At 46.4% G+C, this 16,879-nt stretch overlaps 1 protein-coding gene across 1 annotated transcript in view; it reads right to left on the reverse strand.

Moving 5' to 3' along the window:
• The window catches only part of PAFAH1B3 (platelet activating factor acetylhydrolase 1b catalytic subunit 3), a 40,459-nt gene extending 27,346 nt beyond the window's left edge, over positions 1-13,113 (reverse strand). The window contains exon 1 of the mRNA XM_069947520.1: positions 12,925-13,113. The gene's annotated coding sequence lies outside the window, so the exon portion shown is untranslated. The remainder of the gene's footprint in view (positions 1-12,924) is intronic.
• Positions 13,114-16,879: the final 3,766 nt, after the last annotated feature.

Below are 16,879 nucleotides of genomic sequence, written 5' to 3' on the forward strand. Positions count from 1 at the left end.
AAATTACAACTCTCAGTATTTCCTAAAAGCCCTGGTCAAGTGTTCAAAAAACAGGCCTTATAAACATTGACAGTCTCCCTTATTCCAATGGTGTTTGGTTCAGAATATCATTGAGCCAATGGGAAAGGCGGACTCCACTTGGACTCCGTTTGAAATTTCTGCGCAAATTCCGTAGTGTGCACATACCCTCATAGCGCTGTTTGGGAATGAGGCTTTGAGTCATTGGGACTAGTGTTGAGCAAGCTTGCCAAAAGTTTAGGTATAGCACTGTTTGTCCGAAACCTTACACTTTGCATTTGACTTTCGGACTCTCTAGGGCGACATCCAACTTCTCCAAATACCTGGAGTCAACTGTCGAGCGCTCAGGTTTGGATGAATTGTGCCAAGTCTGAGCTTTCTACAAGTTTGCTCAACACTGATTAAGGGCGACCCTTAATAGCATTTCCCTGGACCAGCGGACTTGAGTCATAATTTTCCCCCTTGTGTATCGGTAGAAATTCTATCAATCAATCCCAGTAAAAGAGTCTGCCGTGGACCACCCCAATGACTTGGAGCCCCATTCCCGGCTACTTTTCAGAGTAAATCATGCACCAATAAGGGAGCCTGCCCAAACAATATGAAACGAATACCAGGATCCCTTTGGAAATTTCTCATTTTTGACATACATAGGGAAGGTTCACAAAGCAAACTGGTGTTAATGCCTTACGCCAGATGTATTATAATTGCAATTGGATGTACACGTATAACCTCGGAATTTCAGGTCCCTGTGTTCCTATGTGACCTGGACAACATTTACTGAAGTTAGTATATTCGTATTCCTCTGGTTTCCATCCACGCTCTGAATACTAAGGGCTTATTGATTCAGTTGTGGTGTTGTACTGTGGCGGACAGGCCAGGCCTTTCATCGCAGACTTCCCCAATGGCTGGCGTTTTATCTAGGTTTTTCAGCTGTTTGTTCCCCAGTGAAACCTTTAGGGCACCACAGACTATAAAGCTAGCCATACTTAGTGTTCATGCATACAGTATAGTCATATTACGTGTCTGTACTACACATACAATGCATATATCTAGATTCCTCCTAATGTACTATACTGCAAAGATGGACAGAAAGGCCTGCTATTTATTTGCCCTCTGTATCTATCTAACATAAACTAGTGACATAGAAGCTGAACAGAATGATGTATCACTTACATTGTCCTGTGCAGCTGATCCAGAGATCTCCTCCTGAATAACATGAACAATAAGTAGTCCTCTCCATTATGTGCATGAGCCCAGTAGTCCTGGATATTCATGAGAAGCAGAAAACTCTGCCCACCAGCTGCTGATTGGCAGTTATCTATCCATGCTGTGTATAGGCAGTCAGCTCTCAATCAGCAGCTGAAGGGCGGGGAGAGGGGTGTGGCAAGAAACCTATTCTCCTGCATATTAGGAGAACAGCTGAACAGAAGGATGTAAGTGATATACCGATTTGTTCAGCATTTTTGTCACTGGTTTATGATGCCCTCATTTAAGGCATCATAAACCTAGTAACAGCTTCCCTTTATTGATTAGGTTGTTTTGATCCGTGAAAATGATAGTCTATCAGCTGCACATCTCCACGTGTAATAGGGGATTTGTGGCTAAAGGCTGATTGAACCAAGGGGTCACAAGATTTCTAAACCATGTGATAGGCTTGGAAAATAAGGCCTATGAAATCTAAGATCGGTGCTCATTTACTCCGCAGCTGAGGCCCTGTAATACGGCTGTAATCAGCTTCTCACCGTGCACATTTATTAACTATGAGGGGATGCTGAGCGCCGGCAGGTGAAGTGCGCAGAATGTCCGTTTGTCTCTTGAAAAGAAGAGATTGATTTTGTAAATGTAGAGTCGGAAGCGTTGTCATCCATCATAGAGTGCCCATGGCTGATGCTAGGCTTTCTATATTGTTGATGGCCTTTATTCCTAGGAAATGGAAAATGCATATTTGTGCGTTTCATATATTGATCGGATGAGCCCAGCTGCAGCGCAGAGGAAATTCCTTTAAGGAGCAAGTGGAGGTGAATGGTGCAGAACAGGAGGACAAGGCTTTTACAGTGATGTCTGGTTACCTGACAACTTTTTATTTAACGATATCTGAAAACATATAGCCACGGTTTGGGGTGGTCCTCCTATAGGATTTGCATTTTTAGAAAAAACCTGAGTTCCCAGAAAAAGATGAGGAATGGCATGAGAAAGAAGCAAACGGGCGGCTTCCCCACAGAGCAATTGAGTCCGGTAATCACAGTTATATATAATATTGATACCGCTACGTGGTACCCAAATCAGTAAAAAAACACCACATAATGTTAGTATTAGTGCTATCACTATATACATGTGCACACACAACATACATTATACATACATCAGTACATATAATGCACACTCACTAGGTACCAGCATACACAGTCATGCACGGGCGCTCGTGTGCACACTCACTACATTATGAGGAGCCTTAAAGGTGTATTACGAAAGGAAAAGGTCATAATCTGTCCACTGGAGATGAATGTCCAACAGAAGGAACCCCAATCAATATCTAAAATGGGGTACCCATATTGGTTATTGGAATTGTAACCATGGTAGGCAACCTGACTCACAAGTCTTAACACCAATAATGCCTCCTGTTGGCATCCATGGTGCTGCCTCACACAGGGCCGTCTTAACAGAATTATGGACCTTGGGCTCCCGACCCCACAACTCAACATCATGCAATCATGTACCCCCCCCCCCGGGCCAACCCCCCCTAACCTTAGGCTGTGCAGCACCATGTGAAAAAGAAAAATATATATATACTCACCTCACACATGGCTCCTTTGCAGTCATCTGCACTGTCTCCTGCACTTTCTCCTCAGCGGTGCGTCTAGGAAGTGAGGTCAGCTGGCAGAAGTGACAGCAGGGAAGCAGACATGCCTGTCTGCTAGTATTTTAAAAGGTTGCAGCCTGTAAGTGTTCTGTTGGGGAAGGTGACCAGCGCGGCTCATCAGTTTGCTGTAGTTCCTGGTGGGCGGTGTAGCAGGTGCACCCTCTCCTGCAGTGACATTCCCGGAGCCAGCGCCCCGTCAGTATGGTTTGGTGCGGCCGAGCCCTCTTGTAAAGGGTAGGGTGTGTGTGTGCTCTGAGTATGCATTCTGAGCAGCCTTTCCCTTTTTGCTGGGTCGTTGGCTGCCCCAATGGGGCACTGTTTCTGTGCTATTGGGAGTTTAATCCTTATGCTTATTTGGCATTTTGGTGCATACCCAACCACCCCTCGGGCTGCCTACTCTTTCTAATGAATATTGGCAGGGCAGGCCGGGGGTGAGCCAGATCAGTGCACAGGGGGCCGGGCTACTGCCCCCAGTGCACAGATCCACCCCTCGGGCTGCCCGCTTCTTCTAATGCACATTCACACAGCAGGCTGGGGGCGGGCCAGATCAGTGTGCTGAGAGTGGTAGTCCCTCCCCCAGTGCACCAAAATGCCTAATAAGCATAAGGATTAAACACATAATAGCACAGAAACGGTGTTGAGGATGAAGGAAAGAAACTTCATCCTGAGAGCCTGGTGTGCTATACAGACATATCAGCAGGAATAGTCATGTGCCTAGGGCAGCACGAGCTATACATATGGTGCCCTGCTTGTAGCTAGTTTGTATCTCCTCTTTATCTAGATACTCTCGCCAAGACAGACTGGCCTGTAGGAGCCACCTCTGGCACCAAGCACCTGGGGCACATACACAGTCCCTCCTGACTACTACCCAGATGTAGCAATAAAACCTGAATAAACATGAATAAAGTCCCCCTTGTTCTCCTGCCTTCATACACACGCGGCATATTCTCCAGTTCTCATTTCTTCCATTCCTTACTTGTTTATTTGCTGCTCAGGAAACAACACGAGGCTGCAGAGCGGAGAAAACTGCCGAGCTCTGCTGTATTCCTGCGCAGTGACGGTAAGCAGCTTTCTCTTGCTGATATAAATTCACTCTATATAAAGGAATATATTAACTTATAAGGGAACGAGCGCAGAGAAAAGACAAAAGCAGGAAATATTCACCATAGACAAGGAGCTCAGCAGCTCAGAATAACAACTCCCCCACCGATTGTCCTTAGTTGACTTAAAAGAACATTCCGCTCGGTGTACGGCAAAACCACAGAAGTAATAGCCACAATTTGTAGTTTTATGATAATGTGTTAAAGAGGAAGTTCACCCAAAAAATATTTCCTCAAATCAACTAGTGCCAGAAAGTGCCAGAGATTTGTAATTCACGTCTATTAAAAAATCTCAAGTATTTATCAGCTGTTGGGTGTCCTGCAGGAAGTGGTGTATTCTTTCCAGTCTGGAGAGCAGGAGAGGTTTTCTATGGGTGGCAGCAAAGAGCACTGTGTCAGACTGGAGAGAATGCACCACCTCCTGCATGACATACAGCAGCTGATAAGTACTGGAAGACTCAAGATTTTTTTTAATAAAAGTAAATTACAAATATGTATAAAACTTTCAGGAACATAATAAAGAATTTATACTTACCTGTCCCGTGCCCTCCGAAATGCTGCCTTACCACTCACATACCCCTGTGGGTCTCCTGGAACTCCCATTCCTGTAAAGTCACAACTCGACTCAGGTATGCCGCTCAGCCAGTTAGAGACTAGGGCGGGACAGTGACTGCCTTCCCTCTGGGTTGTGCAAGTGCTGTTGTGCCGAGCATGCATGGTTGCACAGCTACAGTAGTACTCGGCCAGTGATGGTATTGTCGTGACGCCAGTGCTAGTCCAGCACACAGGTGTGATGTTGGTACCTGTTTTGTATATGTCCAGTTTATACTGTTCCCTAAATGGTCGAAGACCTGTCGGGCTGTGATGGGTCCCTCCGGCTCTTGTCACGGTAGTCCTGAGTGGCAATTGACCCACCCGGACTATCGGTACCGCCACCCGCAGAAAGGGGAGAATGACCCAAGGTGTAAGAGAGTAAGTAAGGAGTAAGAGATGACTAGCACTGCATAGTAGAAGAGATAGCCTAAACAAACTGTGTCTCTGGTTGCTTCATACACGTGTGCCTCACCACCTTACACACAGTCTGAACTAGACTTGTCCAGGACAAGGGTCCTGGCAGAGCCAGGCCCTGGCTTGTCTACAGCAGGGATGTCTGCTTTGTGTGTCCTCCTCCTACGAGAATCTAAGTAGAACTGAAGCTACACTTCCTCCCAAGTGACTACTTCCTACAGGGATATGTAAGAAACCCTGTGAGTGGTGGAAAGGAATGTGTGTAAAAGAAAGAAGAAATGATAGGTCAGAAAGAAAGAGTATCTCCATCTCCATCTCCAAGAAACAGTAACCCTTTGTTATCTACATCTGTGCAACCTATAAGAGTATACATATAGAATACTGACATCTTGTGGACAAACTAGAAAATACCTTCATCAACACTTAACCTAGAGAAGAAGCTTTTGTGACAGGTGTGAAGCACAAAACACCCGTGGTGGGACACCACACTGAGTCAGACCTCTATGCTTCACCTTAGTGATACATTATCTAGCGGTTATATCCTGTGGGATAATAACCGCAAATTCCCTGGATCAACACAGTAGGGTTCCCCTAGGTTGAACCTGATGGACGCTAGTCTTCTTTCAACCTTATTTACTATGTTACTTTGTTACTATTTATATATATAGAGCAGTCTTCATTGGGCTTTAGCTTTAATAATTTTCTTTTTATACTTTTTAAAAAAATTTTAAAATTTTTTTTTTTTTATAACATTCAGGCCTATGTCGTGTGTTAGTGACTTGAATACAGAGACGATGGGCATCGCAGCTCCTGCTCTCTCCTGTCTGATTGATTTGGCTTTCTACACCCCAGATCTCATCTGGAAAAGAATACGCGAAACAACCTGCAACGCAGTCAAGCAAATAGAAAACACTAAAAAACAATATCTTCCCATCTTCTGGGAAAACGCTGTAGAAATACATCTCATGTGTCAGGCCTTAACCCATGAAATCTATCACTGTCATCAGCAGGGGTCCGCCTGTCTATCCGGGACAGGTTATAGCAGCATACATCCTCCCGCTGTCATCCGGCCGCGGCCGCTGAGCGATTGGCTGGATTCTCGGCCTTTGAAGTAACAGATAATAGAGCCGCCTTTAATGGGACTTCTGCTGGACGCAGCACTTTCTGTTTAATTAACGCGGATACAAATACTGATTATATCGGCGGTCAACACCACCGCTACCTGTGGGATAATAACCGCAATTAATGAAGGCTTTGTGTGCGAGAAATACATTCACTTTTACAGCTCAGGCCTTTCCACAATGAAAAGTCAGCATAAAGTGTGGCGGCACAATAATGGAAATGGGAGGCAGAGGAGCCTCGGTTTATGATGTCAGTGACATATACTGTACTTTTACAATGCTATCGTCAATTGTTAAAGGAGAACTCTAGAAAAAAAATCTTTCAGATCAACTAGTGACAGAGATTTCTAATTTACTTCTATAATAAAAATCTCCAGTCTTTCAGTACTTAGCAGTTGCAGGAAATGGTGTATTCTTACCAGTCTGACACAGTGCTCTCTGCTGCCACCTCTGTCCAGAGCAGTAGCAAATCCGCATAGAAAATCTTTCCTGCTCTCCAAACTGGAAAGAATACACCACTTCCTGCAGGACATACAGCAGCTGATAAGTGCTGAAAGTTTTTTCTTAAAAGAAGTAAATTATACATCTCTGGCACCAGTTGACTTAAAGGCAGTAGCGGTCTTTGGCACCAAGCACCCCAAGCGATCGCTTGTGGCCCCCAACATCCAGGGGGGCCCCCACGTCCTGCTCTTGTGCTCAAGACCGCTGGACAGGGCCGCTGCCCCGCTCGCTGCTGCGATGTGAACTGTAACTATGAGCACTCGTAATGAGTGCTCATGGTTACATGCAGCAGCAGCACTTACAGGGGGGGAGCCATTGGCTCCCTTCCTGTCAGTCACTCTTGTGGCCACAGAATGTGTTTTCCCTGCGGTCACAAGTGGCCACTTTGTCCTTGTGGTGCCGGCGCTCCAGTGACATCACTGGAGCATCAGCGCTAGAACAAGGGGAGTGCAGCCTCTTGTGATCGCAGGGAAAACCCTTCCTGCGGCCACAAGAGCGAAGAGAAGAGGAGACGCCCGGACCCAGGTGAGTATAAGTGTTTGTTTTATTGTGTTATATACTATATGGGAGGGGGAGCACACAGGGGTATGTTTAACTGGGGGAGAGCACAGCGGGGGAATATATAAATGGGGGAAGCACACTGGGGCTATAACAGAGGGAGCACACAGGGGGGCTATATATAACTGGGGGAGCACACAGGGGGGCTATAGACTACTGGGGCTTCACAGAGGGGTCTATATACTACTGGGGCAGCACACAGGGGGTCTATATACTACTTGGGGCAGCAGAATGGGGTCTATATACAACTGGGGGAGCACACAGGGGGGCTATATACTACTGGGGGAGCACACAGGGGGTCTATATACTACTGGGGGAGCACACAGGGGTCTAAATACTAGTGAGGCACACAGGGGGTCTATATACTGCTGGGGGCAGCACACAGGGGGTCTATATATAACTGGGGGAGCACACAGGGGTCTGTATACTACTGGGGGCAGCACACAAGGGGTCTATATACTGCTGGAGGTGCACACAGGAGTCTATATACTACTGGGAGAGCACACAGGAGTCTATATAATACTGGTGGGGCACACAGGGGGTCTATATACTACTGAGGGAACCACACAGGGGGTTTATATACTACTGGAGGAGCACACAAGGGTCTATATCCAAGTGGGGGAGCACACAGGAGGTCTATATACAAGTGGGGGAGTTCACAGGGGGGGCTAAATACCACTGAGGGAGCACACAGGGGGGCTATATACTAGTGGGGGAGCACACAGGCGGTATATACAACTGGGGGCAGCACACAGTGGGTATATAGGACTGGGGGCAGCACACAGGGGGTCTATATACAACTGGGGCAGCACACAGGAGGTCTATATACTTCTGGGGGGGCACAAGGGGGGCTATATATAACTGGGGAACACACAGGGGTCTATATACTACTGGGGGAAGCACACAAGGGGTATATAATACTGGGGGCAGGACACAAGGGGTATATACTATTGCGGGCAGCACACAAGGGGTATATACTACTGGCAGTAGCGCACAAGGGGTATATACTACTGGGGGCAGCACACAGCGGTCTATTGTTGTGGAGCACATGTCGAGGGGGGGGGGGGGCCCAGACATAACTTCGCTTGGGGCCCCAGAAATGCCAAGACCGCCCCTGCTTAAAGGGAACCTGTCACCGGGGGCGCTGGATTCATCTATATCTGTGACAAATCTCAGAATACCCTACATTTATACAGCTCTCAGGGTATGCTGGGAGTTGTAGTTTCTGAGAGGACAATCCTATAATAAATCACTGTGTGCATAGGCTCCTGATGGCTGCAATCTGTGGGTCACAACCATCAGCCCTGAGGGTCCAGCAATACATCTGTATACACTGTACTACAACTCCCAGCATATCCTGAGGGCTGCAGACTGTCAGTACATGCTGGGAGTTGTAGTGCCTGCAGCTGTTGTAGTTGGGTCTTAGGTGCTTTATACAGTGGGTGCTTTGTGGAAGATCGGAATACATAGATCTGTGGGGGCTCAGTGTAGGGAAGTGACCCCAGAACATCACTAATAGGGGATAGAACAAAAACATCTACCCCTACCATATTATCACCATACTGTCACACTGTTCTGGGGACTGGACATGGGAGCTCCCAGCATCTGGATTAGTTATGATGGCACTAGTGTACTGTAGTGACCACGGGACTGCCATACACTGAACCATTTAGACACCAATGGTACACAGGCTCTGCACACTATGTAAGTGATTACAGTGCAGTTACTAATGACCAAGCGATGCTATTGATATATATCAAGACCGATATTACCAATAATACCAGTATATAGGAAGGAAATATTATCATGATACATACTGTTAGGGCCCTATTACATCAACAGATTATCTGACAGATTTTTTGGAGCCAAAGCCAGGAATAGGCTATACACAGTGAACAGGTAAAAAAGGAAAGACTAAGATTCCTCCTCTTTTGAAATCCATTCCTGGCTTTGGCTTAAAAAAATCTGGCAGATAATCTGTTGGTGTAAAACCAGTAAAACACAGTGCCAGATAACAAGTTACAAATAATACCCCCACATACTGACAAATGCTACTGAATAACATCCTCTGTACAAAGATCACTATCACCTCATCCAGTCATATAGAGGTGAATGCAGCTCTACACAGGTTCTGTACACCATATACATTACAGTGCAGTTACATCTGGTGACTCACAGGGGGCATCTTCTCTGATCGGAGTGCTTCCCTTTTCATCTTCTTCTCCATCCGCCCTGTGCCGCTATGAGAACTTCTCCGTGCTACAAATCCACAGGATCTGCCAGACAAACATATTAGGCTCCTCACTCTGGCACCATCCTCATCCCTCTACAAACTGCACATCTGTATTGGCCCCTTTACACCCTCATTTAGTGGGTAGGCTGACTCTATGTGATCCCCTTTATAGATGTCCCCCTGTATTATCCCCCTTATAGATGGCCCCCTGATATCCCCCTTATAGATGGCCCCCTGATATCCCCCTTATAGATGCCCCCCCTGATATCCCCCTTATAGATGCCCCCCCTGATATCCCCCTTATAGATGGCCCCCCTGATAGCCCCCTTATACATGGCCGGCCCCCATTAGCACCCTTATGGATGCCCCCCCCCGATATCCACCTTATAGATGCCCCCCCCCACCTGATATCCCCCTTATAGATGGCCGGCCCCCATTAGCCCCCTTATAGATGCCCCCCATCCCCGATATCCCCCTTATAGATGGCCGGCCTCCATTAGCCCCCTTATAGATGGCCCCCAGTGCAGATAAAAAGAAATTTAAAAAAAAAAACTCACCTAACCACTCGCTCCCCCGCCGGCTGTCTTATTCTTTTCGTCCCCGGCTGACACTCCGATCCCTGTCCCGCACCCGCCCGGCGTACGCATCAGGAAGCTCTGTGCGCGCCGGGGCCGGTACTTCCGTTACAGGGAGCATCTCTAATAGGCGCTCGCTTGTACCGAAAGTTCCGGCCTTCGGCATACACAGAGCTTCCTGATGCGTGCGCCAAGCGGGTGCGGGACACCCCCCCCAGGGAGCGCAGCATCAGCTGGGGGCCAGATTGCCTCTTGTGACCGCAAGCAAGACACTGCTTGCGGTCCGAAGAGTGCGGCAAGGGGGGCCTGCGGCAGCACTGTGTGACTGTCGGGGGCCCTGCCGCCCGACAGTCAGTGCGCCACATCAGCGTAGGGACTCCGGTCCTCCGGTGGCCCAGTCCGACACTGGTCAGGTCTGTACCAGGTACAGAGCTACAGACACAGGAAGATAAGTGATAGGGAGATAAACAAGTCATGCTTTTGTCTTCGTTATTGGCCATTTGCAAAGTTATAAAATTGTTTTTTTTCCTCAGAAGCTGAAGTGCCACAGCTATCTGCATTTTCCTTGGAAGCTGAAGAGTTTCACCTGTCTGCAGCTCCACCTGGTAGAGACCTGACAGATTCCCTTTAAAAGATTTTTTTTTTTTTTTTTTTTTTGCTGGGTACCCCAGCCAGTGTACCTCCAGCCAAATGACAATTGACGGTGTCAGTCTTCCACACCTAACTCCCCCATCCATACCTTTATGGCTCTTCTTTTCTGTGCCAGGGCACAGCCATATTATAGTCCGTGAGGGCCAAACTTAAACTGTTGCCACAAGGAAGCAACAATTGTCTACCAAAAACTGCTACTTAACAAAACAAAACGATATTACCAATGATACCACTACACAATACCATTGCACCATGACCATTATCACTTCCCTATAGGAGTGTGCAGTTACATCCAGTGACTTACAGGGGGCATCTTCTCTGATTAGAATCGTTCACTTTTCCATTTTCTCCTCATCCAACCCGGCTATCTAGAAATCTTCTCCTGGCCATGAGCCCTCCCTCCAGAATCTGCCAGAGAATCATTTAGGCTCCTTTAGGTCCTCTGTCCCCCTATATTGTAGTTAAGCCTCACTGTGCCGTACAGTTTTAAGGGTCCACTGTGCCCCCACATAATAGTTATGTGCTCTGTGCATGTATATAGTATTAAGTCACTTTACAGTATAGGCCCCTCTGTGCAGTCCCCATATAGTATCAGGCATCTTTGTGCACCCTAATATAATATGAGACCCTTCTCTGCAGCAACCAAATAGTAAAAAAAAACCTGTGCAGACCCTTTATTGTATCAGGCCCCCTTCCCTTGCAGCTCTCATAGTTACAAGCTCCCTTCCTAGTAGGGTATCAGCCCTTCTTTACCCACCAGTCCCCCCACATTGTATCAGGGCCCCCCACTTGTCCCTCTGCAGCCCCCATATGGTATTAGTCCCCCCCCCACACACACACACACACCTGTGCAGCAAACCTATAGCAATATCAGATTCCCAATTTCTCCCTGCGGCCCCCACGCAGTATCAGTCTCTCTTCCCTGCAGCTATCATATAGTATCAGGAACCCCACTTCTCCCTCCTGCAGCCACCATTTAATATCTCGGACACTCTTTGACCCCTCTCTGTTAAATCAGGATTCCGTTAAAGCAGGGATGGAGAAGCTACGGTCTTCCAGCTGTTGTAAAACTACAAATACCATCATGGCTGGGGATGGATATTGTAGTTTTGCAGCACCTAGAGGGCCGTAGATTCCCCATTCCTCCCTTAAAGGGTGTATAAAATAATTTTTCTAAACTTAACTTCCCCTTTAAGTGGGCACAGATGCATCCATAGAGTCCTCTCTGTTATATATGCAGTAACCTTATTGTGGCTCATATGGCTTACTGTGGGAAATGTCAGCAGTCGCCTTGTGTATTGCTGCTTTATATGGTACCTTTCCATTACACATTGCGGCATTGCTCTGTAGTCAGGTGGCATCTTTGTAATAGTTTTATAAATAATCTTCCTGGTGTCTGGTACATCTGCAGTGCTGGCAGGAGCGGCTTCTGCTGCCATCCGGAGATATGTAGCGAGTATATGAGGACGACAAGATGCCGCTTCATATAGAACGCTGCACATCACATATTACAGGGAATTACTGAGACCTTCTCTGCTCAGCAATAGGATTTGCGCCAAACCCAGGATTACCTGCCGTAGTCCCCATTGTATAACAATGCGCTGGATTCAATGGTTTCCAAGAATGGATGCAAGACAAATGGAATTTTTTTTTCTTTTTTCAATACAATGAAAAGAGACATTAGAGTCTCTCAGCTTTCCTTCCATCCTGAATTATATATATATATATATATATATACAGCTAGAACGTTCCCCATCCCTGCTTTTAAGCATAACCATCATTAAAAAGTATATATTTTTTAAAAACAAGAGAAACAGTGTGTGTAGTGCCAAAATGGCTCTGCTATTCCCGGCTATGGCCCACACTGCTGAGTATGGGTGGCAGCAGGGAATGGCAGAGCAGCTCCTACACTGCTTGGCCCGGCCCTACCCAGTGCTATGTAATTTAAGGTGGTATCAGGAATGCCGTGCAACCATGCAGAATTCATATATAGCTCTGCGTTAACGGATCTTTCTTTAATGCTACCTACGGCCGTTGTTTGAACAGTGTGTGAACATAGCCCTAATGTGTAAGAATTCTGCATAGCAACAAATGTTTAGGATGGGGGGGGGGGGAGATCCTGTTCTGCTGTTGTTTTCTACTGAAAAAAGCTGAACCAGTTAATAAGGTAGATTGCAATAATGGATAACATTGTTTAGGTTATAACCGTTGAGAGGAACATACATAGTATACTCTGGAGCTGCATACACAAAACGGTAGGATATTTGTAATCAAGACTTCTTTTCTTTTATATTCTTGCCTGAATATCCTGTAAGACGTCCGTGGCGTCTTCATGTCAGGAGGAGACAGGGCATGCTGGGATCTGTACTTCTGCAGGTTCCGCCCTCGCTGTTACCTCTCGTAGAGATCAGACGCTATTCTGCATTGTTGTTCTGACTCCACGTTCAGTTTTGAGCTTCCCGCAGATTTGCCAAAAATCTTGTAGAAAACAAAGGGAAAAAAAGTGTTTATTGTTCCTCAGATCAGAAAAGAAAAAAAAAAAGGAAACTCGCTTCATTGCCTCGAAGTGAGTAGAGAAAATAGATGGCTCAGGAAGTGGCTGCAATATAGGTTTGATACCAAGCGAAGCGGCAGATTAGAGGGCGGCACTGGTGAGATTCCCCAGCCTGGTGTTAATGTACCCTGCCCAGAACAATATGTGCCTGATGCATTGCAGAAACCACAGAGGGGAAGTAGAATCTACCAAACTGGAACCGACTCAAAGATCTCATTAAACCCAAGCAGCAATGATTTCCTGCCATCTTGTGATGAAATAGAAATAAGATGGCTGAGAAGAACGGCCGGGGGGCGCCCAATTCTGCCCGTTCTTACTCCGTCCTACAACTTTAGCAACAAATACTATAATTACAGAATAGAACAGTCTCATGAAGCGTTTCGGGAAACATACATTTGTTTTTTAGGTATACATTTATAATATAAACTAACCAAAAAGTTGCCACCTCTGTCCATGTCAGGAACTGTCCAGAGCAGGAGAGGTTTTCTAGGGGAATTTTCTGCTGCTCTGGACAGTTCCAAACATGGACAGAGGTGGCAGCAAAGAGCACTGTGTCAGAATGGAGAGAATACACCATTTCCTGCAGGACATCCAGCAGGTGATAAGTACTGGTTCTATCCCGTAGTCATGTAGAAAACCAAGGATCACTGGGAAGTATGGTGCATTAGAGACGGGGCTGGGAGGAAGTAGCTAGCTTCTCTTCCCAATTGGGTTTCTATAGGAAGATAGAAACACATGACCAAGGTATTGACAAGGGGAACTCCAGGTAGAGGTTAAAAAAAAATTAATCTTTTGCAGAAGCATATAACATTACTTACCTATCTATCCAAGTTTTGAAACTACCAAAAATCCATTTGTTTGGGGGTTTTTTTGTTCTGTATTGTGTTTCTGTACTTCCTGGTTGAGCAGTTCCCAGAATGCAGTACTGGTTCCAGAATGCAATGCTTTCCCTCAGCTGTTCATCACAGTCCACAGTCCTTGCAGCAGCTGCTTCTGGCCCCTCAGAGATCCAGCCAAGCCTCCTGTGACATCACGCCCTGCCCCCTGTCTGCATCATCAGCCTGTGCTCAGCAAACACACACACAATGTGAGACAGAGGCATGGAATATTTGTCTCCTAAGGTGGGAGAGCAGTGAGAGCAGGAGACAATGTGGATTGGCACAGGGGCCATTTTTCTTCACTTCCTGGATTTCTATCAGCTACCAGTGTGGCAGAACCGTACAGATACAGTAATACATTGTATAGACACATCTATATAACTTTTAATGTACTTTTAATAGAATTTTTTTTTACTTATGTGGAGTTCCCCTTTAAGGGCGGGTAGAAGATTTCTTAGGGAGTCAAACCAAAATGGCTGCAGACCCACTCCAGGGTGGGTACCTTCATAACCTTACCCCCCACCCCCCCCATACTACTCCACCCCCTCCTGATCCAATCACTCCCCTTATTTGTGTTCCCCAGGGCTCACCCTTTATTACCTCCGCCCCCCTCCCGAACCAGTCACCCCACCTAGCCCTTCCCCCGGGCTAAACCTTTTTTGCCTGTCAAATCCCTGTCATGAGGGACGCCCCCTAGGCTGCACCCCAGTTCATCCCTACTGGCGTTGGCTATGTTCCAAGGTCTTATCTTTGGCCATTTTACTGAAGTTTTTTCAGATGGCCGTCATTTTGGCACCAAAATATGTCCGTTTTATGCAAACAAATTGCATAAAACGGCCGCATTTTGGCTTCAGAATGACAGCTGTCAACCGCAAAATGGCCCGAAAAACGTTGTGGGAACATAGCCTCGTATTTTGGGGGACGTGGTTGTACATCCTGACATTCTTGAAAATGTACTTGACGTGAGAACCGTCCTCCTGGTGAATATAAAGGTCATAGGTCAGATGTTATGGTTAAAATGGAGTTCAGAAGAAAGGTGAAGCAGAACGGAAAATAAAGGCGGCTGTGAAGTTTCACTACCGGGAAGGGGAGTTCTCCATTTCTCACAGCTTCCTTGCCAGCTTACTACAATGCAGACATCCAACTATAGAAGCCCATAGTGTATACACGTTCTATAAAACTATCCACATATTTTTGGTACATAATTGCGGATCCACAATTACGGATAAAGTACAGTCTCATTGGTTTCTATCGCCCTATTCACACGTTTGTAATTTTATTGTCTGGTGTAGACATGTCACAGGAGATGTGTTCGAGGGGGTGTACATCTCACCTAGGTTGATGCGCACAGTGAGATGGTAAGTCCAGGAGGGATCTGTTGCTCAGCAGTGTTATGCTGCTGAGTTGTTATTTATTTTTACCGGGCCTGGATTTACATGGAATGGCAGGTAGGTTTTGGTAGTGGGACTTGCCATTCCCTCCCCCCCGATCCAGGTTGGGTGTTGTGATCAGGTGTGCTCTGATGAGCCTGAAAAAGGTAAAAGCTCTGCAGAGCTGCAGGTGGTTGCTCTCAGCCAGTGTGTTTGGTGGGAGCTGCGAATGCAGCCACTGCTGGAGCTTATATACAGTAGACCCTGCGGTATCCAGGTGAAAGACGCTGTGTTATAGTGTCATATAGGTGAAGAAACCTGTTAGTAAGCGCCCAGATGGGCAAGACCTTTTTGTTTGTTTTGTTCTTAAAAGCACGGTGTTGCTGTATTTCTGTTTACTGGACTGTTTATGCTGCAAATAAACGCCAAGCTGTTATTTTATAAGTCCAAGTCTGCTGTGAACTGTGTCCAAACACACCATCCCCCGGGAAGATCCCTACACTGGGCATCATGGGAGTTTTGCAACAGCTGGAAAGCTACAGGTTGGGGAACACTGCTTTATAGAATACGTGGGCCTCTTAGTAAATCCAGGATGGAAATTCGGGGGTGGGGCTTTATCTATGACAGTCTTGATAAATGTCCCCCCAAATGTTAATGTTTTAGTACATAAAAAAAAAACAGCAAGGAGAAAAAATCTTGATAAAAAAATCTATCGATTTCTGTATACAGCTCCTGTTCTACTGCTTGTGCTAAGCCTATTCACGGGTGGAAGTGAAACTGACCAACTAAGCGAAAACATCCAGACCTGCGAACCTACGACTTAGAGAAGAGCATGTGCTGTCTACATGTGTGTGGGTTTTTTTTTCATTTTCTTCCCACAAAAAGTTTTATAGGCGATAACACCAGACGGAGGGCACGCAACGCACGTAGTGGTGATGGTGGTGTCCCGGGACTGTGTGTCTATATTGTATCTCAGGAGGGAGACCTGGTGCAATCAGTAACTTTGGACATGTCTGATAACATAGAAAAGTAAAAAGTGGCAGCACCCCTATGTCCCTGTTCACACTGTAGGTTGCACGCTGCATGTGGCTTAAGTACAGACAAAAAAACAATGCAACAGCCACCTACAGGTGCAAGTGCCTACCGTACATACTCCCCCTGGGTACACACGATAAAAACCTGCTCTGTAGATATTAAAAAATGAGGATCTAAGCAAACTATTTGATCAAACAGTGTACCATGTCACCACGTTAAGGTGTCCTCAGAGACATTTTCACACTAGCAATGGCCTCTCCTGGGCTAAATAAGCCTACAACTGGGAGATAGTAGCCAAATCTCTCTATATATATATAGCACTTACAAGACATGGGTGGAGTGGAAGCCAACAGGAGGTAGCCACACCGCCCACACACAACAGAAAAAGGACCATGTCTCTGAGGACGCCTTAACATG

The sequence above is a fragment of the Dendropsophus ebraccatus genome, chromosome 12 (assembly GCF_027789765.1).
Source record: "Dendropsophus ebraccatus isolate aDenEbr1 chromosome 12, aDenEbr1.pat, whole genome shotgun sequence".
Taxonomy (NCBI): Eukaryota; Metazoa; Chordata; class Amphibia; order Anura; family Hylidae; genus Dendropsophus; species Dendropsophus ebraccatus.